General features: G+C 41.6%; 1 long non-coding RNA gene and 27 other non-coding genes across 28 annotated transcripts; 7 read left to right on the top strand and 21 right to left on the bottom strand.

Moving 5' to 3' along the window:
* On the top strand, nucleotides 1-73 carry trnar-ucg (transfer RNA arginine (anticodon UCG)). The gene has a single exon. It is a non-coding gene; the product is annotated as a tRNA-Arg (tRNA).
* Nucleotides 74-1,022: 949 nt separating this feature from the next.
* trnat-ugu (transfer RNA threonine (anticodon UGU)) lies at nucleotides 1,023-1,096 on the bottom strand. The gene has a single exon. It is a non-coding gene; the product is annotated as a tRNA-Thr (tRNA).
* A 235-nt stretch (nucleotides 1,097-1,331) lies between these two features.
* On the bottom strand, nucleotides 1,332-1,405 carry trnat-cgu (transfer RNA threonine (anticodon CGU)). Its single transcript has one exon. It is a non-coding gene; the product is annotated as a tRNA-Thr (tRNA).
* A 262-nt stretch (nucleotides 1,406-1,667) lies between these two features.
* On the top strand, nucleotides 1,668-1,740 carry trnar-ucg (transfer RNA arginine (anticodon UCG)). Its single transcript has one exon. It is a non-coding gene; the product is annotated as a tRNA-Arg (tRNA).
* Nucleotides 1,741-2,720: 980 nt separating this feature from the next.
* Nucleotides 2,721-2,794, bottom strand: trnat-ugu (transfer RNA threonine (anticodon UGU)). The gene has a single exon. It is a non-coding gene; the product is annotated as a tRNA-Thr (tRNA).
* Nucleotides 2,795-3,030: 236 nt separating this feature from the next.
* On the bottom strand, nucleotides 3,031-3,104 carry trnat-cgu (transfer RNA threonine (anticodon CGU)). Its single transcript has one exon. It is a non-coding gene; the product is annotated as a tRNA-Thr (tRNA).
* A 262-nt stretch (nucleotides 3,105-3,366) lies between these two features.
* trnar-ucg (transfer RNA arginine (anticodon UCG)) lies at nucleotides 3,367-3,439 on the top strand. Its single transcript has one exon. It is a non-coding gene; the product is annotated as a tRNA-Arg (tRNA).
* Nucleotides 3,440-4,388: 949 nt separating this feature from the next.
* On the bottom strand, nucleotides 4,389-4,462 carry trnat-agu (transfer RNA threonine (anticodon AGU)). The gene has a single exon. It is a non-coding gene; the product is annotated as a tRNA-Thr (tRNA).
* A 368-nt stretch (nucleotides 4,463-4,830) lies between these two features.
* Nucleotides 4,831-4,904, bottom strand: trnat-ugu (transfer RNA threonine (anticodon UGU)). Its single transcript has one exon. It is a non-coding gene; the product is annotated as a tRNA-Thr (tRNA).
* A 235-nt stretch (nucleotides 4,905-5,139) lies between these two features.
* trnat-cgu (transfer RNA threonine (anticodon CGU)) lies at nucleotides 5,140-5,213 on the bottom strand. The gene has a single exon. It is a non-coding gene; the product is annotated as a tRNA-Thr (tRNA).
* Nucleotides 5,214-5,475: 262 nt separating this feature from the next.
* Nucleotides 5,476-5,548, top strand: trnar-ucg (transfer RNA arginine (anticodon UCG)). The gene has a single exon. It is a non-coding gene; the product is annotated as a tRNA-Arg (tRNA).
* Nucleotides 5,549-6,528: 980 nt separating this feature from the next.
* On the bottom strand, nucleotides 6,529-6,602 carry trnat-agu (transfer RNA threonine (anticodon AGU)). Its single transcript has one exon. It is a non-coding gene; the product is annotated as a tRNA-Thr (tRNA).
* Nucleotides 6,603-6,970: 368 nt separating this feature from the next.
* On the bottom strand, nucleotides 6,971-7,044 carry trnat-ugu (transfer RNA threonine (anticodon UGU)). Its single transcript has one exon. It is a non-coding gene; the product is annotated as a tRNA-Thr (tRNA).
* A 236-nt stretch (nucleotides 7,045-7,280) lies between these two features.
* trnat-cgu (transfer RNA threonine (anticodon CGU)) lies at nucleotides 7,281-7,354 on the bottom strand. The gene has a single exon. It is a non-coding gene; the product is annotated as a tRNA-Thr (tRNA).
* A 1,314-nt stretch (nucleotides 7,355-8,668) lies between these two features.
* trnat-agu (transfer RNA threonine (anticodon AGU)) lies at nucleotides 8,669-8,742 on the bottom strand. The gene has a single exon. It is a non-coding gene; the product is annotated as a tRNA-Thr (tRNA).
* A 368-nt stretch (nucleotides 8,743-9,110) lies between these two features.
* On the bottom strand, nucleotides 9,111-9,184 carry trnat-ugu (transfer RNA threonine (anticodon UGU)). The gene has a single exon. It is a non-coding gene; the product is annotated as a tRNA-Thr (tRNA).
* A 236-nt stretch (nucleotides 9,185-9,420) lies between these two features.
* Nucleotides 9,421-9,494, bottom strand: trnat-cgu (transfer RNA threonine (anticodon CGU)). The gene has a single exon. It is a non-coding gene; the product is annotated as a tRNA-Thr (tRNA).
* Nucleotides 9,495-9,756: 262 nt separating this feature from the next.
* On the top strand, nucleotides 9,757-9,829 carry trnar-ucg (transfer RNA arginine (anticodon UCG)). Its single transcript has one exon. It is a non-coding gene; the product is annotated as a tRNA-Arg (tRNA).
* Nucleotides 9,830-10,775: 946 nt separating this feature from the next.
* Nucleotides 10,776-10,849, bottom strand: trnat-agu (transfer RNA threonine (anticodon AGU)). Its single transcript has one exon. It is a non-coding gene; the product is annotated as a tRNA-Thr (tRNA).
* Nucleotides 10,850-11,217: 368 nt separating this feature from the next.
* On the bottom strand, nucleotides 11,218-11,291 carry trnat-ugu (transfer RNA threonine (anticodon UGU)). The gene has a single exon. It is a non-coding gene; the product is annotated as a tRNA-Thr (tRNA).
* A 236-nt stretch (nucleotides 11,292-11,527) lies between these two features.
* trnat-cgu (transfer RNA threonine (anticodon CGU)) lies at nucleotides 11,528-11,601 on the bottom strand. The gene has a single exon. It is a non-coding gene; the product is annotated as a tRNA-Thr (tRNA).
* A 262-nt stretch (nucleotides 11,602-11,863) lies between these two features.
* On the top strand, nucleotides 11,864-11,936 carry trnar-ucg (transfer RNA arginine (anticodon UCG)). Its single transcript has one exon. It is a non-coding gene; the product is annotated as a tRNA-Arg (tRNA).
* Nucleotides 11,937-12,884: 948 nt separating this feature from the next.
* On the bottom strand, nucleotides 12,885-12,958 carry trnat-agu (transfer RNA threonine (anticodon AGU)). The gene has a single exon. It is a non-coding gene; the product is annotated as a tRNA-Thr (tRNA).
* Nucleotides 12,959-13,326: 368 nt separating this feature from the next.
* On the bottom strand, nucleotides 13,327-13,400 carry trnat-ugu (transfer RNA threonine (anticodon UGU)). The gene has a single exon. It is a non-coding gene; the product is annotated as a tRNA-Thr (tRNA).
* Nucleotides 13,401-13,636: 236 nt separating this feature from the next.
* Nucleotides 13,637-13,710, bottom strand: trnat-cgu (transfer RNA threonine (anticodon CGU)). Its single transcript has one exon. It is a non-coding gene; the product is annotated as a tRNA-Thr (tRNA).
* Nucleotides 13,711-13,972: 262 nt separating this feature from the next.
* On the top strand, nucleotides 13,973-14,045 carry trnar-ucg (transfer RNA arginine (anticodon UCG)). Its single transcript has one exon. It is a non-coding gene; the product is annotated as a tRNA-Arg (tRNA).
* Nucleotides 14,046-14,992: 947 nt separating this feature from the next.
* On the bottom strand, nucleotides 14,993-15,066 carry trnat-agu (transfer RNA threonine (anticodon AGU)). The gene has a single exon. It is a non-coding gene; the product is annotated as a tRNA-Thr (tRNA).
* Nucleotides 15,067-16,614: 1,548 nt separating this feature from the next.
* Nucleotides 16,615-18,293, bottom strand: LOC140369542 (uncharacterized). The gene is made up of 3 exons (XR_011928233.1): nucleotides 18,156-18,293; nucleotides 17,556-17,687; nucleotides 16,615-16,908 (listed from the first exon to the last, which is right to left on the bottom strand). It is a non-coding gene; the product is annotated as an uncharacterized lncRNA (long non-coding RNA).
* Nucleotides 18,294-19,203: the final 910 nt, after the last annotated feature.

Here is a 19,203-nt window from a genome sequence, read left to right as displayed (position 1 = left end):
GACCACGTGGCCTAATGGATAAGGCGTCTGACTTCGGATCAGAAGACTGAGGGTTCGAATCCCTTCGTGGTTGTAAGAGGACTGTTGATGGTTGTGAAAGGCAATACCTGACAATGTGCATTTGAATCTTCCCTTTTCAAAGCACAATTTCACGAAAACATATCAGATATGCTCAATGGGAAATTGGCACACTGCTCCTTGGAAACAGAATAAAAGGAAATTGCTAAGGCTGAGCAAAAGAATATGTCTGTTTGCCGTAACCCGACCGACCCGCTATGAAACTAGCCGACTGAAAAAAATATATCAGCAGTTTGTTGAAAACACGTCAAAATCTTTTTTTTTTCAATTATTTCGCCGACTCACTGACCGGTCATTCCTGAATCACCGTGTCAAATATTTTTATCACACTTGTAAACCTGACTTTCATCTCAAAGGACTGAAGACGCACCGCGTAACACATGTGGATCTTCCTTTTCAGTCCTCCACATGTGTCTGTAACAAAATAGAGCGCGCGTAGGAGTCTTCTCATTGCCATTTACGAGTTGATTTGGCCTTGTCGGCGCCACTGACATGTCCAATTTGACTTACGCAAATGCATTCTGGGATGCCGCATGTTCCCCCCGCTCGCCTTAGCTACCAAAATAAAGGATAGCGGCGTACAAAAGGTCGATTGAAATATCTTAAAATCGTGAGATTTAGTCTCCCGATCGGGTTGATAGAGACGTTTTTCGTCATTGACTGTTGAAGCCTGACCCCTGGTGGTCACTCCGACTCAAAAAATGACAAAATTGGGATCTTTTTTTTTGCCTTCAACGTAAAAAAAACGAGAATTTGCCTACCGTCCGACCCAGATGAAAAATGTTGACTCGGGTTACAGCAAACAGACAATTTATTTGGGGTAGCCTAATGTAGGATATGTGCCTTCAATAGACTTGAAATAAATATGTAGGTGTCGGATTCCTCCGTGGTTTGCCAAGAAATGTTGTAGCTTCCTTTTTCATAGGAAAGAGCACAATGTGTAAAGGCACTGCTGGGATTTGAACCCAGGATCTCCTGTTTACAAGACAGGCACTTTGACCAACTAAGCTACAGCGCTAATGTTATTGACTTTAGAACAAAATTTGAAAAAAAAATTCCAGCATAAAATGAATGGAATGTCAGTAGGCTATCGTTAAGGGAGCCTGCTCCACAAAAAAAACAACAACAGAAGAGCAAATATTGAGCTTCTGGTCTAATGAACTTGGATGAAAAGGATTAAGGATCAGAGTCCTTCGAAATTAGCTTAGCCTTCTTGTTGTTTACAAATTCGTAATAAAGAACCTACTGTAAAAAGGCACTGCTGGGATTTGAACCCAGAATCTCCTGTTTACGAGACAGGCACTTTGACCAACTAAGCTACAGTGCCAAGAGAAGCAATGTTTTAAAGCCCTGATGTGACAAAATATTCCACCATATTGACAAAATTCCGTCCCGCCCAGTTTTTTTTAAATATCCAATGTTCATCATGCAAATCTGCACCGATTCCCTGGGCGGCCTGAAAATGGCTTTTTAGTCTTGTGTAGAACTTAGTTTCTCCCGAAGTCGGACGGGCTTCCGGAAGAAGGTGAAGAGGGCATGGAAAAATATTGGCATGCTGCATTCCAATGTGCCTGTTCAGACGAAACCAGGACCACGTGGCCTAATGGATAAGGCGTCTGACTTCGGATCAGAAGACTGAGGGTTCGAATCCCTTCGTGGTTGTAAGAGGACTGTTGATGGTTGTGAAAGGCAATACCTGACAATGTGCATTTGAATCTTCCCTTTTCAAAGCACAATTTCAAGAAAACATATCAGATATGCTCAATGGGAAATTGGCACACTGCTCCCTTGGAAACAGAATAAAAGGAAATTGCTAAGGCTGAGCAAAAGAATATGTCTGTTTGCCGTAACCCGACCGACCCGCTATGAAACTAGCCGACTGAAAAAAAAATATCAGCAGTTTGTTGAAAATACGTCAAAATCTTTTATTTTTCAATTATTTCGCCGACTCACTGACCGGTCATTCCTGAATCACCGTGTCGAATATTTTTATCACACTTGTAAACCTGACTTTCATCTCGAAGGACTGAAGACGCACCGCGTAACACATGTGGATCTTCCTTTTCAGTCCTCCACATGTGTCTGTAACAAAATAGAGCGCGCGTAGGAGTCTTCTCATTGCCATTTACGAGTTGATTTGGCCTTGTCGGCGCCACTGACATGTCCATAGTAATGTCACGCTCTGTCAGGGTGTGAAATTTGACTTACGCAAATGCATTCTGGGATGCCGCATGTTCCCCCCGCTCGCCTTAGCTACCAAAATAAAGGATAGCGGCGTACAAAAGGTCGATTGAAATATCTTAAAATCGTGAGATTTAGTCTCCCGATCGGGTTGATAGAGACGTTTTTCGTCATTGACTGTTGAAGCCTGACCCCTGGTGGTCACTCCGACTCAAAAAATGACAAAATTGGGATCTTTTTTTTTGCCTTCAACGTAAAAAAAACAAGAATTTGCCTACCGTCCGACCCAGATGAAAAATTTTGACTCGAGTTACAGCAAACAGACAATTTATTTGGGGTAGCCTAATGTAGGATATGTGCCTTCAATAGACTTGAAATAAATATGTAGGTGTCGGATTCCTCCGTGGTTTGCCAAGAAATGTTGTAGCTTCCTTTTTCATAGGAAAGAGCACAATGTGTAAAGGCACTGCTGGGATTTGAACCCAGGATCTCCTGTTTACAAGACAGGCACTTTGACCAACTAAGCTACAGCGCCAATGTTATTGACTTTTAGAACAAAATATGAAAAAAAAATTCCAGCATAAAATGAATGGAATGTCAGTAGGCTATCGTTAAGGGAGCCTGCTCCACAAAAAAAACAACAACAGAAGAGCAAATATTGAGCTTGTGGTCTAATGAACTTGGATGAAAAGGATTAAGGATCAGAGTCCTTCGAAATTAGCTTAGCCTTCTTGTTGTTTACAAATTCGTACCAAAGAACCTACTGTAAAAAGGCACTGCTGGGATTTGAACCCAGAATCTCCTGTTTACGAGACAGGCACTTTGACCATCTAAGCTACAGTGCCAAGAGAAGCAATGTTTTAAAGCCCTGATGTGACAAAATATTCCACCATATTGACAAAATTCCGTCCCGCCCAGTTTTTTTTAAATATCCAATGTTCATCATGCAAATCTGCACCGATTCCCTGGGCGGCCTGAAAATGGCTTTTTAGTCTTGTGTAGAACTTAGTTTCTCCCGAAGTCGGACGGGCTTCCGGAAGAAGGTGAAGAGGGCATGGAAAAACATTGGCATGCTGCATTCCAATGTGCCTGTTCAGATGAAACCAGGACCACGTGGCCTAATGGATAAGGCGTCTGACTTCGGATCAGAAGACTGAGGGTTCGAATCCCTTCGTGGTTGTAAGAGGACTGTTGATGGTTGTGAAAGGCAATACCTGACAAAGTGCATTTGAATCTTCCCTTTTCAAAGCACAATTTCAAGAAAACATATCAGATATGCTCAATGGGAAATTGGCACACTGCTCCTTGGAAACAGAATAAAAGGAAATTGCTAAGGCTGAGCAAAAGAATATGTCTGTTTGCCGTAACCCGACCGACCCGCTATGAAACTAGCCGACTGAAAAAAATATATCAGCAGTTTGTTGAAAACACGTCAAAATCTTTTTTTTTTCAATTATTTCGCCGACTCACTGACCGGTCATTCCTGAATCACCGTGTCGAATATTTTTATCACACTTGTAAACCTGACTTTCATCTCAAAGGACTGAAGACGCACCGCGTAACACATGTGGATCTTCATTTTCAGTCCTCCACATGTGTCTGTAACAAAATAGAGCGCGCGTAGGAGTCTTCTCATTGCCATTTACGAGTTGATTTGGCCTTGTCGGCGCCACTGACATGTCCAATTTGACTTACGCAAATGCATTCTGGGATGCCGCATGTTCCCCCCGCTCGCCTTAGCTACCAAAATAAAGGATAGCGGCGTACAAAAGGTCGATTGAAATATCTTAAAATCGTGAGATTTAGTCTCCCGATCGGGTTGATAGAGACGTTTTTCGTCATTGACTGTTGAAGCCTGACCCCTGGTGGTCACTCCGACTCAAAAAATGACAAAATTGGGATCTTTTTTTTTGCCTTCAACGTAAAAAAAACGAGAATTTGCCTACCGTCCGACCCAGATGAAAAATGTTGACTCGGGTTACAGCAAACAGACAATTTATTTGGGGTAGCCTAATGTAGGATATGTGCCTTCAATAGACTTGAAATAAATATGTAGGTGTCGGATTCCTCCGTGGTTTGCCAAGAAATGTTGTAGCTTCCTTTTTCATAGGAAAGAGCACAATGTGTAAAGGCACTGCTGGGATTTGAACCCAGGATCTCCTGTTTACTAGACAGGCACTTTGACCAACTAAGCCACAGCGCCAATGTTGACACATTAACAAGCAAAATCTTGCGGAAAAAACAGCGTTAAAGCCAGTGAGCTATTTGAGGGAGCCTGCTCAATAAAAAACTAAACACAAAAGGCTCAATTTGAGCTTGTTGCCTCATGAACTTGGATCAAAAGATGTAGGGGACTGATTCCTTCGTTGTTGGCTAAGCCTTCCTATTCTTTGCAAATTTGTACCAAAGAACACAATGTAAAACGTTTACAAGACAGACACTTTGACCAACTAAGCTAAAATCAAGTAGCTGCTCTAATGGACTTGGATTAAAAGATTTAAGCGTGGGATTCCTTAGTGGTTAGCTAAGATGCATTGTTTGCATTTTCATACCAAAGAACACAATATCAAAAGGCACTGCTGGGATTTGAACCCAGGATCTCCTGTTTACAAGACAGGCACTTTGACCAACTAAGCTACAGCGCTAATGTTATTGACTTTAGAACAAAATTTGAAAAAAAAATTCCAGCATAAAATGAATGGAATGTCAGTAGGCTATCGTTAAGGGAGCCTGCTCCACAAAAAAAACAACAACAGAAGAGCAAATATTGAGCTTCTGGTCTAATGAACTTGGATGAAAAGGATTAAGGATCAGAGTCCTTCGAAATTAGCTTAGCCTTCTTGTTGTTTACAAATTCGTAATAAAGAACCTACTGTAAAAAGGCACTGCTGGGATTTGAACCCAGAATCTCCTGTTTACGAGACAGGCACTTTGACCAACTAAGCTACAGTGCCAAGAGAAGCAATGTTTTAAAGCCCTGATGTGACAAAATATTCCACCATATTGACAAAATTCCGTCCCGCCCAGTTTTTTTTAAATATCCAATGTTCATCATGCAAATCTGCACCGATTCCCTGGGCGGCCTGAAAATGGCTTTTTAGTCTTGTGTAGAACTTAGTTTCTCCCGAAGTCGGACGGGCTTCCGGAAGAAGGTGAAGAGGGCATGGAAAAATATTGGCATGCTGCATTCCAATGTGCCTGTTCAGACGAAACCAGGACCACGTGGCCTAATGGATAAGGCGTCTGACTTCGGATCAGAAGACTGAGGGTTCGAATCCCTTCGTGGTTGTAAGAGGACTGTTGATGGTTGTGAAAGGCAATACCTGACAAAGTGCATTTGAATCTTCCCTTTTCAAAGCACAATTTCAAGAAAACATATCAGATATGCTCAATGGGAAATTGGCACACTGCTCCCTTGGAAACAGAATAAAAGGAAATTGCTAAGGCTGAGCAAAAGAATATGTCTGTTTGCCGTAACCCGACCGACCCGCTATGAAACTAGCCGACTGAAAAAAAAATATCAGCAGTTTGTTGAAAATACGTCAAAATCTTTTATTTTTCAATTATTTCGCCGACTCACTGACCGGTCATTCCTGAATCACCGTGTCGAATATTTTTATCACACTTGTAAACCTGACTTTCATCTCAAAGGACTGAAGACGCACCGCGTAACACATGTGGATCTTCCTTTTCAGTCCTCCACATGTGTCTGTAACAAAATAGAGCGCGCGTAGGAGTCTTCTCATTGCCATTTACGAGTTGATTTGGCCTTGTCGGCGCCACTGACATGTCCATAGTAATGTCACGCTCTGTCAGGGTGTGAAATTTGACTTACGCAAATGCATTCTGGGATGCCGCATGTTCCCCCCGCTCGCCTTAGCTACCAAAATAAAGGATAGCGGCGTACAAAAGGTCGATTGAAATATCTTAAAATCGTGAGATTTAGTCTCCCGATCGGGTTGATAGAGACGTTTTTCGTCATTGACTGTTGAAGCCTGACCCCTGGTGGTCACTCCGACTCAAAAAATGACAAAATTGGGATCTTTTTTTTTGCCTTCAACGTAAAAAAAACAAGAATTTGCCTACCGTCCAACCCAGATGAAAAATGTTGACTCGGGTTACAGCAAACAGACAATTTATTTGGGGTAGCCTAATGTAGGATATGTGCCTTCAATAGACTTGAAATAAATATGTAGGTGTCGGATTCCTCCGTGGTTTGCCAAGAAATGTTGTAGCTTCCTTTTTCATAGGAAAGAGCACAATGTGTAAAGGCACTGCTGGGATTTGAACCCAGGATCTCCTGTTTACTAGACAGGCACTTAGACCAACTAAACCACAGCACCAATGTTGACACATTTACAAGCAAAATTTTACTGAAAAAACAGCGTTAAAGCCAGTGAGCTATTTGAGGGAGCCTGCTCAATAAAAAACTAAACACAAAAGGCTCAATTTGAGCTTGTTGCCTCATGAACTTGGATCAAAAGATGTAGGGGACTGATTCCTTCGTTGTTGGCTAAGCCTTCCTATTCTTTGCAAATTTGTACCAAAGAACACAATGTAAAACGTTTACAAGACAGACACTTTGACCAACTAAGCTAAAATCAAGTAGCTGCTCTAATGGACTTGGATTAAAAGATTTAAGCGTGGGATTCCTTAGTGGTTAGCTAAGATGCATTGTTTGCATTTTCGTACCAAAGAACACAATATCAAAAGGCACTGCTGGGATTTGAACCCAGGATCTCCTGTTTACAAGACAGGCACTTTGACCAACTAAGCTACAGCGCCAATGTTATTGACTTTTAGAACAAAATTTGAAAACAAAATTCCAGCATAAAATGAATGGAATGTCAGTAGGCTATCGTTAAGGGAGCCTGCTCCACAAAAAAAACAACAACAGAAGAGCAAATATTGAGCTTGTGGTCTAATGAACTTGGATGAAAAGGATTAAGGATCAGAGTCCTTCGAAATTAGCTTAGCCTTCTTGTTGTTTACAAATTCGTACCAAAGAACCTACTGTAAAAAGGCACTGCTGGGATTTGAACCCAGAATCTCCTGTTTACGAGACAGGCACTTTGACCAACTAAGCTACAGTGCCAAGAGAAGCAATGTTTTAAAGCCCTGATGTGACAAAATATTCCACCATATTGACAAAATTCCGTCCCGCCCAGTTTTTTTTAAATATCCAATGTTCATCATGCAAATCTGCACCGATTCCCTGGGCGGCCTGAAAATGGCTTTTTAGTCTTGTGTAGAACTTAGTTTCTCCCGAAGTCGGACGGGCTTCCGGAAGAAGGTGAAGAGGGCATGGAAAAATATTGGCATGCTGCATTCCAATGTGCCTGTTCAGACGAAACCAGGACCACGTGGCCTAATGGATAAGACGTCTGACTTCGGATCAGAAGACTGAGGGTTTGAATCCCTTCGTGGTTGTAAGAGGACTGTTGATGGTTGTGAAAGGCAATACCTGACAATGTGCATTAGAATCTTCCCTTTTCAAAGCACAATTTCACGAAAACATATCAGATATGCTCAATGGGAAATTGGCACACTGCTCCTTGGAAACAGAATAAAAGGAAATTGCTAAGGCTGAGCAAAAGAATATGTCTGTTTGCCGTAACCCGACCGACCCGCTTTGAAACTAGCCGACTGAAAAAAATATGTCAGCAGTTTGTTGAAAACACGTCAAAATCTTTTTTTTTTTCAATTATTTCGCCGACTCACTGACCGGTCATTCCTGAATCACCGTGTCGAATATTTTTATCACACTTGTAAACCTGACTTTCATCTCAAAGGACTGAAGACGCACCGCGTAACACATGTGGATCTTCCTTTTCAGTCCTCCACATGTGTCTGTAACAAAATAGAGCGCGCGTAGGAGTCTTCACATTGCCATTTACGAGTTGATTTGGCCTTGTCGGCGCCACTGACATGTCCATAGTAATGTCACGCTCTGTCGGGGTGTGAAATTTGACTTACGCAAATGCATTCTGGGATGCCGCATGTTCCCCCCGCTCGCCTTAGCTACCAAAATAAAGGATAGCGGCGTACAAAAGGTCGATTGAAATATCTTAAAATCGTGAGATTTAGTCTCCCGATCGGGTTGATAGAGACGTTTTTCGTCATTGACTGTTGAAGCCTGACCCCTGGTGGTCACTCCGACTCAAAAAATGACAAAATTGGGATCTTTTTTTTTTGCCTTCAACGTAAAAAAAACAAGAATTTGCCTACCGTCCGACCCAGATGAAAAATGTTGACTCGGGTTACAGCAAACAGACAATTTATTTGGGGTAGCCTAATGTAGGATATGTGCCTTCAATAGACTTGAAATAAATATGTAGGTGTCGGATTCCTCCGTGGTTTGCCAAGAAATGTTGTAGCTTCCTTTTTCATAGGAAAGAGCACAATGTAAAGGCACTGCTGGGATTTGAACCCAGGATCTCCTGTTTACTAGACAGGCACTTTGACCAACTAAGCCACAGCGCCAATGTTGACACATTAACAATCAAAATCTTGCGGAAAAAACAGCGTTAAAGCCAGTGAGCTATTTGAGGGAGCCTGCTCAATAAAAAACTAAACACAAAAGGCTCAATTTGAGCTTGTTGCCTCATGAACTTGGATCAAAAGATGTAGGGGACTGATTCCTTTGTTGTTGGCTAAGCCTTCCTATTCTTTGCAAATTTGTACCAAAGAACACAATGTAAAACGTTTACAAGACAGACACTTTGACCAACTAAGCTAAAATCAAGTAGCTGCTCTAATGGACTTGGATTAAAAGATTTAAGCGTGGGATTCCTTAGTGGTTAGCTAAGATGCATTGTTTGCATTTTCATACCAAAGAACACAATATCAAAAGGCACTGCTGAGATTTGAACCCAGGATCTCCTGTTTACAAGACAGGCACTTTGACCAACTAAGCTACAGCGCCAATGTTATTGCCTTTTAGAACAAAATTTGAAAAAAAAATTCCAGCATAAAATGAATGGAATGTCAGTAGGCTATCTTTAAGGGAGCCTGCTCCACAAAAAAAACAACAACAGAAGAGCAAATATTGAGCTTGTGGTCTAATGAACTTGGATGAAAAGGATTAAGGATCAGAGTCCTTCGAAATTAGCTTAGCCTTCTTGTTGTTTACAAATTCGTACCAAAGAACCTACTGTAAAAAGGCATTACTGGGATTTGAACCCAGAATCTCCTGTTTACGAGACAGGCACTTTGACCAACTAAGCTACAGTGCCAAGAGAAGCAATGTTTTAAAGCCCTGATGTGACAAAATATTCCACCATATTGACAAAATTCCGTCCCGCCCAGTTTTTTTTAAATATCCAATGTTCATCATGCAAATCTGCACCGATTCCCTGGGCGGCCTGAAAATGGCTTTTTAGTCTTGTGTAGAACTTAGTTTCTCACGAAGTCAGACGGGCTTCCGGAAGAAGGTGAAGAGGGCATGGAAAAATATTGGCATGCTGCATTCCAATGTGCCTGTTGAGACGAAACCAGGACCACGTGGCCTAATGGATAAGGCGTCTGACTTCGGATCAGAAGACTGAGGGTTCGAATCCCTTCGTGGTTGTAAGAGGACTGTTGATGGTTGTGAAAGGCAATACCTGACAATGTGCATTTGAATCTTCCATTTTCAAAGCACAATTTCACGAAAACATATCAGATATGCTCAATGGGAAATTGGCACACTGCTCCTTGGAAACAGAATAAAAGGAAATTGCTAAGGCTGAGCAAAAGAATATGTCTATTTGCCATAACCCAACCGACCCGCTATGAAACTAGCCGACTGAAAAAAATATATCAGCAGTTTGTTGAAAACACGTCAAAATCTTTTTTTTTTCAATTATTTCGCCGACTCACTGACCGGTCATTCCTGAATCACCGTGTTGAATATTTTTATCACACTTGTAAACCTGACTTTCATCTCAAAGGACTGAAGACGCACCGCGTAACACATGTGGATCTTCCTTTTCAGTCCTCCACATGTGTCTGTAACAAAATAGAGCGCGCGTAGGAGTCTTCTCATTGCCATTTACGAGTTGATTTGGCCTTGTCGGCGCCACTGACATGTCCAATTTGACTTACGCAAATGCATTCTGGGATGCCGCATGTTCCCCCCGCTCGCCTTAGCTACCAAAATAAAGGATAGCGGCGTACAAAAGGTCGATTGAAATATCTTAAAATCGTGAGATTTAGTCTCCCGATCGGGTTGATAGAGACGTTTTTCGTCATTGACTGTTGAAGCCTGACCCCTGGTGGTCACTCCGACTCAAAAAATGACAAAATTGGGATCTTTTTTTTTTTGCCTTCAACGTAAAAAAAACAATTTGCCTACCGTCCGACCCAGATGAAAAATGTTGACTCGGGTTACAGCAAACAGACAATTTATTTGGGGTAGCCTAATGTAGGATATGTGCCTTCAATAGACTTGAAATAAATATGTAGGTGTCGGATTCCTCCGTGGTTTGCCAAGAAATGTTGTAGCTTCCTTTTTCATAGGAAAGAGCACAATGTAAAGGCACTGCTGGGATTTGAACCCAGGATCTCCTGTTTACTAGACAGGCACTTTGACCAACTAAGCCACAGCGCCAATGTTGACACATTAACAATCAAAATCTTGCGGAAAAAACAGCGTTAAAGCCAGTGAGCTATTTGAGGGAGCCTGCTCAATAAAAAACTAAACACAAAAGGCTCAATTTGAGCTTGTTGCCTCATGAACTTGGATCAAAAGATGTAGGGGACTGATTCCTTTGTTGTTGGCTAAGCCTTCCTATTCTTTGCAAATTTGTACCAAAGAACACAATGTAAAACGTTTACAAGACAGACACTTTGACCAACTAAGCTAAAATCAAGTAGCTGCTCTAATGGACTTGGATTAAAAGATTTAAGCGTGGGATTCCTTAGTGGTTAGCTAAGATGCATTGTTTGCATTTTCATACCAAAGAACACAATATCAAAAGGCACTGCTGAGATTTGAACCCAGGATCTCCTGTTTACAAGACAGGCACTTTGACCAACTAAGCTACAGCGCCAATGTTATTGCCTTTTAGAACAAAATTTCAAAAAAAAATTCCAGCATAAAATGAATGGAATGTCAGTAGGCTATCTTTAAGGGAGCCTGCTCCACAAAAAAAACAACAACAGAAGAGCAAATATTGAGCTTGTGGTCTAATGAACTTGGATGAAAAGGATTAAGGATCAGAGTCCTTCGAAATTAGCTTAGCCTTCTTGTTGTTTACAAATTCGTACCAAAGAACCTACTGTAAAAAGGCACTACTGGGATTTGAACCCAGAATCTCCTGTTTACGAGACAGGCACTTTGACCAACTAAGCTACAGTGCCAAGAGAAGCAATGTTTTAAAGCCCTGATGTGACAAAATATTCCACCATATTGACAAAATTCCGTCCCGCCCAGTTTTTTTTAAATATCCAATGTTCATCATGCAAATCTGCACCGATTCCCTGGGCGGCCTGAAAATGGCTTTTTAGTCTTGTGTAGAACTTAGTTTCTCACGAAGTCAGACGGGCTTCCGGAAGAAGGTGAAGAGGGCATGGAAAAATATTGGCATGCTGCATTCCAATGTGCCTGTTCAGACGAAACCAGGACCACGTGGCCTAATGGATAAGGCGTCTGACTTCGGATCAGAAGACTGAGGGTTCGAATCCCTTCGTGGTTGTAAGAGGACTGTTGATGGTTGTGAAAGGCAATACCTGACAATGTGCATTTGAATCTTCCCTTTTCAAAGCACAATTTCACGAAAACATATCAGATATGCTCAATGGGAAATTGGCACACTGCTCCTTGGAAACAGAATAAAAGGAAATTGCTAAGGCTGAGCAAAAGAATATATCTATTTGCCATAACCCAACCGACCCGCTATGAAACTAGCCGACTGAAAAAAATATATCAGCAGTTTGTTGAAAACACGTCAAAATCTTTTTTTTTTCAATTATTTCGCCGACTCACTGACCGGTCATTCCTGAATCACCGTGTTGAATATTTTTATCACACTTGTAAACCTGACTTTCATCTCAAAGGACTGAAGACGCACCGCGTAACACATGTGGATCTTCCTTTTCAGTCCTCCACATGTGTCTGTAACAAAATAGAGCGCGCGTAGGAGTCTTCTCATTGCCATTTACGAGTTGATTTGGCCTTGTCGGCGCCACTGACATGTCCAATTTGACTTACGCAAATGCATTCTGGGATGCCGCATGTTCCCCCCGCTCGCCTTAGCTACCAAAATAAAGGATAGCGGCGTACAAAAGGTCGATTGAAATATCTTAAAATCGTGAGATTTAGTCTCCCGATCGGGTTGATAGAGACGTTTTTCGTCATTGACTGTTGAAGCCTGACCCCTGGTGGTCACTCCGACTCAAAAAATGACAAAATTGGGATCTTTTTTTTTTGCCTTCAACGTAAAAAAAACAAGAATTTGCCTACCGTCCGACCCAGATGAAAAATGTTGACTCGGGTTACAGCAAACAGACAATTTATTTGGGGTAGCCTAATGTAGGATATGTGCCTTCAATAGACTTGAAATAAATATGTAGGTGTCGGATTCCTCCGTGGTTTGCCAAGAAATGTTGTAGCTTCCTTTTTCATAGGAAAGAGCACAATGTAAAGGCACTGCTGGGATTTGAACCCAGGATCTCCTGTTTACTAGACAGGCACTTTGACCAACTAAGCCACAGCGCCAATGTTGACACATTAACAATCAAAATCTTGCGGAAAAAACAGCGTTAAAGCCAGTGAGCTATTTGAGGGAGCCTGCTCAATAAAAAACTAAACACAAAAGGCTCAATTTGAGCTTGTTGCCTCATGAACTTGGATCAAAAGATGTAGGGGACTGATTCCTTTGTTGTTGGCTAAGCCTTCCTATTCTTTGCAAATTTGTACCAAAGAACACAATGTAAAACGTTTACAAGACAGACACTTTGACCAACTAAGCTAAAATCAAGTAGCTGCTCTAATGGACTTGGATTAAAAGATTTAAGCGTGGGATTCCTTAGTGGTTAGCTAAGATGCATTGTTTGCATTTTCATACCAAAGAACACAATATCAAAAGGCACTGCTGAGATTTGAACCCAGGATCTCCTGTTTACAAGACAGGCACTTTGACCAACTAAGCTACAGCGCCAATGTTATTGCCTTTTAGAACAAAATTTGAAAAAAAAATTCCAGCATAAAATGAATGGAATGTCAGTAGGCTATCTTTAAGGGAGCCTGCTCCACAAAAAAAACAACAACAGAAGAGCAAATATTGAGCTTGTGGTCTAATGAACTTGGATGAAAAGGATTAAGGATCAGAGTCCTTCGAAATTAGCTTAGCCTTCTTGTTGTTTACAAATTCGTACCAAAGAACCTACTGTAAAAAGGCACTACTGGGATTTGAACCCAGAATCTCCTGTTTACGAGACAGGCACTTTGACCAACTAAGCTACAGTGCCAAGAGAAGCAATGTTTTAAAGCCCTGATGTGACAAAATATTCCACCATATTGACAAAATTCCGTCCCGCCCAGTTTTTTTTAAATATCCAATGTTCATCATGCAAATCTGCACCGATTCCCTGGGCGGCCTGAAAATGGCTTTTTAGTCTTGTGTAGAACTTAGTTTCTCACGAAGTCAGACGGGCTTCCGGAAGAAGGTGAAGAGGGCATGGAAAAATATTGGCATGCTGCATTCCAATGTGCCTGTTCAGACGAAACCAGGACCACGTGGCCTAATGGATAAGGCGTCTGACTTCGGATCAGAAGACTGAGGGTTCGAATCCCTTCGTGGTTGTAAGAGGACTGTTGATGGTTGTGAAAGGCAATACCTGACAATGTGCATTTGAATCTTCCCTTTTCAAAGCACAATTTCACGAAAACATATCAGATATGCTCAATGGGAAATTGGCACACTGCTCCTTGGAAACAGAATAAAAGGAAATTGCTAAGGCTGAGCAAAAGAATATATCTATTTGCCATAACCCAACCGACCCGCTATGAAACTAGCCGACTGAAAAAAATATATCAGCAGTTTGTTGAAAACACGTCAAAATCTTTTTTTTTTCAATTATTTCGCCGACTCACTGACCGGTCATTCCTGAATCACCGTGTTGAATATTTTTATCACACTTGTAAACCTGACTTTCATCTCAAAGGACTGAAGACGCACCGCGTAACACATGTGGATCTTCCTTTTCAGTCCTCCACATGTGTCTGTAACAAAATAGAGCGCGCGTAGGAGTCTTCTCATTGCCATTTACGAGTTGATTTGGCCTTGTCGGCGCCACTGACATGTCCAATTTGACTTACGCAAATGCATTCTGGGATGCCGCATGTTCCCCCCGCTCGCCTTAGCTACCAAAAGAAAGGATAGCGGCGTACAAAAGGTCGATTGAAATATCTTAAAATCGTGAGATTTAGTCTCCCGATCGGGTTGATAGAGACGTTTTTCGTCATTGACTGTTGAAGCCTGACCCCTGGTGGTCACTCCGACTCAAAAAATGACAAAATTGGGATCTTTTTTTTTGCCTTCAACGTAAAAAAAACAAGAATTTGCCTACCGTCCGACCCAGATGAAAAATGTTGACTCGGGTTACAGCAAACAGACAATTTATTTGGGGTAGCCTAATGTAGGATATGTGCCTTCAATAGACTTGAAATAAATATGTAGGTGTCGGATTCCTCCGTGGTTTGCCAAGAAATGTTGTAGCTTCCTTTTTCATAGGAAAGAGCACAATGTAAAGGCACTGCTGGGATTTGAACCCAGGATCTCCTGTTTACTAGACAGGCACTTTGACCAACTAAGCCACAGCGCCAATGTTGACACATTTACAAGCAAAATTTTGCAGGAAAAACAGCGTTAAAGCCAGTGAGCTATTTGAGGGAGCCTGCTCAATAAAAAACTAAACACAAAAGGCTCAATTTGAGCTTGTTGCCTCATGAACTTGGATCAAAAGATGTAGGGGACTGATTCCTTCGTTGTTGGCTAAGCCTTCCTATTCTTTACAAATTTGTACCAAAGAACACAATGTAAAACGTTTACAAGACAGACACTTTGACCAACTAAGCTAAAATCAAGTAGCTGCTCTAATGGACTTGGATTAAAAGATTTAAGCGTGGGATTCCTTAGTGGTTAGCTAAGATGCATTGTTTGCATTTTCATACCAAAGAACACAATATCAAAAGGCACTGCTGGGTTGCTGGGATGTAAAACATTTACAAGACAGACACTTTGACCAACTAAGCTACAGTTTCTAGTCCATAGTCCAGCCTACTAGAAACAAACGCATTAATTTACCTTTCCAAGTCTATTTTAGACACTATGTTTATGATCCTGACAATGTATTTTAATTCATAAAACGTGCAAGCTTTACACAGAATCATATTTTGTGCTTTAAATTAGCTTGTGCGTACATTTTACAGCTCTGCCTCTGAAACTTATGGTCAGAGGTCACTCCTGATGATTTTACCGAGATATATTACCTTTTTAACAACTGAAAGCTCCTTCAAATAGGCCAAAAGCTATCTGAAGATTGTCTTTTGTCCTAAGTATCATTACCATCCTCTTAGAGTTAAACTTGACTACATATTGCAGCTTTCCTTAGATTTTGTTAGTCTTTCAGATAGTTCAAATACAGGTTGAAGATTACGGGTGACAAGACTCTCCCTTGTCTCGACCCATGTCTCTATTTTGGCCATTCATAAAAAATAACTTAAATAACTTTTGACATTTGAACAACTTGTACTTTTTGCAGAATTTGCATTGGTATTAGTACTTTTTCCCCAGTGAAATAAATGGGGCATTATGAGTGTCTGCGGAATTTTTTAGGCTTTATTCTTTAGGCTTTATTCTTTAGAATTTTGTGACCAGCCAGTCGAGAGAGAGAGAGGGAGGGGGGGAGGGAGAGAGAGAGGGAGGGGGAGGAGGGAGAGAGAGGGAGGGAGGGAGGGAGGGAGGGAGGGAGGGAGAGGGAGGGAGGAGGAGAGAGAGAGGGAGGGAGGGAGGGAGGGAGGGAGAGGGAGGGAGGAGGAGAGAGAGAGGAAGAGAGAGGAGGGAGAGAGAGGGAGAGAGAGGGAGGAAGAGAGAGGGAGGGAGGGAGGGAGAGGGAGGGAGGAGGAGAGAGAGAGGAAGAGAGAGGAGGGAGAGAGAGGGAGGGAGGGAGGGAGGGAGGGAGAGGGAGAGACGCAGACACTCCAGCAATGGCTTCAGCCATTGCAAATTATCTAGTTAATTTTGAATTGCTATGACAGCTTTCAGTAATTTTCCTCTCTCCAACCCCAAGCATATTTTTTGAAGGACTGCAACAACATTAACCAAAACATTGCACATGTATTAAAAAACAAATATAAATACCTGAGCAGTTAAAAGTGACTACAGTGTCCAGTTCCAGAACGCCCCTCTGAGGTCTCAGCTCACACAGCCCTCCTTGCGGTGTGGAGCCGGGCTGCAGGGTCAGACTGGAGCTGCCCCACTGACTCCGCTGACCCCGCTGACCCCTCTGACCCCTCTGCGACTCCAACACACTCAGGGTGAAGGTGTACGTTTCTGCAGGATCCAGTGCACCTGAACGTACCAGCAGGTTTGGAGAAGAACTTCCAAAAGAGGGGTCACTTAAATCAATGATTCTTCCACTTTGGTCCGTACAAGTCCATTGGTACTATGGAGAAATTAATACAGAAATAAATTCAGAAATACCACAAAATACTATTGACTATGGTTGCATGAATATTATTGCTCTTTTTTTCCTAGTTGAATTTAGTTTGAATTGTTTTATTACAAACAGGTTGTCAAAACATGGTAATGTATGAAAACACACAAGCACTGATCTGATAGAGTTTAACAAGACCAAATGAATGGATTAAAGGCGGTATGGAAGATTTTTCGGCGATTTGAGAACGCAGGCGGAAATGCGCATGCGCACTCCCCCGTGTGGACTGATACAACACACACGTGCGTTTGTTTATTAGCGCAACGGAGCGCATCACATCGCTCGTCTCCCGTAGATTTCTGTCCACTTCTGCGTCAGCTCGAACTGTCTTTCTCCGTCTTCATTTTGCCCCGTACACTGAGGGAACTATATTATGATAGATCCATGCGCTTAGGCACGCGGAAACGTGGGGACGAGCCTGACGCGGCTGCAGGTGAGCGGTAGGTGCGTTTTATGATTGATACGTGGCAGGACTAATGATTTATCCACGCCACGAGGAAATATGATAAAAAATTGGCTGAAAAAAATCGTCCATACCACCTTTAAGTTCATGTTGGAGGATCAACAACTTTATGACAAAATAGTGAGGGCTTTACTTGAGCTTGGTCACTGCACACTTCACACTGTCCGCGGAGTTTTAGAGGTCGTGTGTAGCTGTAAGAGAAGGGCCGGGCAGGGCAAGACATACACTCTACTGTCACTGGAACTGCCGTCTCACTCACCATTACCTTTTTACAGAAGAGAATTGTAAGTTCATTCATCATGCACAAAATGCTTAGAAGGGCATTAACCATAAAAGTACATGCAAAAAAAGGTGCAAAAAGTTGTACATATTTTCAATTTGATCTTAAAGTTAGTCCTGCATTCTGAAGTTTTGTCACTGATAAAAAAATAAATAAATACATACATACATACATGGGAATACCGGATCCCATTACTCAAATTTAATCGTGATTACAATCATTGATCCAATCTACTAAAATCTTGCGGTTATTGATAATAGAAAATCAATCTGTTTAGTTCTGTCTGAATAATAGTGGCTATTGAAATATGCTTCCCAAAACATCATTGCAACTCTCAACATCTGCTACATTTGATATTACAATTGTCTAAAGCATAATTCGATTTTTTTTTCATCTAGAAATTGAAGAAAACATATTGTCATATTGTTGAGTCGTTGTTGTGGACGTACTCACAGTCTGGTTGGCAGAGACAGGTTTCCTCCCGGCCTTGTGTACTGTGAGAGTGATCACAAAAATGGCCCCTGAGTGAAGATTGGTTCTTGGTAAAGTAATTTCACTGCTGTTTCTGACAAAGACTTGTTCAATAAGTCCGTCTGTGGAATTCTGTAAAAAATGATATTCTTAAGTAATACTACAATAAAGGACATGATTATTTGAACATGCTTGTGTACTTTGTGTACGAGCTCCTTTTATCATCAGTGGGCTGCACAACAAGCCAGTTGCAGGATGGTATGTTATGGGAAGAAAGGTTGTGATAAGGATAACAACCCCTAAAGCGCCAAAATACTATTTATGTCAACATGGTTGACAGTGTTGGGAAAGTTCACTTTCTACATGAACTAGTTCAGTTCATAGTTCATAATTCAAATTTTTTAACTAAGTTCACAGCTCCAAAAAATCTTTTTTTCAATATTATGCTATAATGTTTCTAAATTATTTCCACAGCCCAAATACAACCACAGGCAGCAATTATTGTATTAGTTTAATGCTGAAACTATGTGTCAGATTTCATCTTCATATCCAATTTTGAATCCTTCCCCAGGATTTACATTCACATTGAAGGGACAGCCTTCCCCAGAGGCAAAGTTTGTACAGAAATGCACATTGTTCCCATCCTCACCGACCTTATGATAAAACTCACGTAACTGGTTGTAGGGCGACTCCTGCTGCTCTGTTGCTGTCGCATCCGTGCCGCTTTTTGTTTTGATGCGCATGCACAGTGTGGTGCACACGCAAAATCTCTGTCTGCGCTATCGGCCTCAACAACTTTGGAGCTCTCACACTTGCCAGACATAGGCTCTTTTTGGTCAACATAACGGTGTGTTTTTCGCCTGGAAGTTTCTAGAAATCTGACACCTTATTGAACGAAATAAAAAAGAACGAACGTGCCGTTCACAGACACCAGAATGAACGCGTTCATGAACTTTAGTTCAATGAACGCATTCAGGCACAACACTGCTGGTTGACATCACTAATGTACTGATGGATGAACAATAATGTT

Source organism: Eucyclogobius newberryi, unplaced genomic scaffold (genome assembly GCF_026437365.1).
Source record: "Eucyclogobius newberryi isolate DKJ021-1_F unplaced genomic scaffold, fEucNew1.0.hap1 SCAF_20, whole genome shotgun sequence".
In the NCBI taxonomy this organism is placed as follows: Eukaryota; Metazoa; Chordata; class Actinopteri; order Gobiiformes; family Gobiidae; genus Eucyclogobius; species Eucyclogobius newberryi.
Note: the sequence above shows the minus strand (reverse complement) of the source record. Positions and strands in the feature narration are given on the sequence as shown.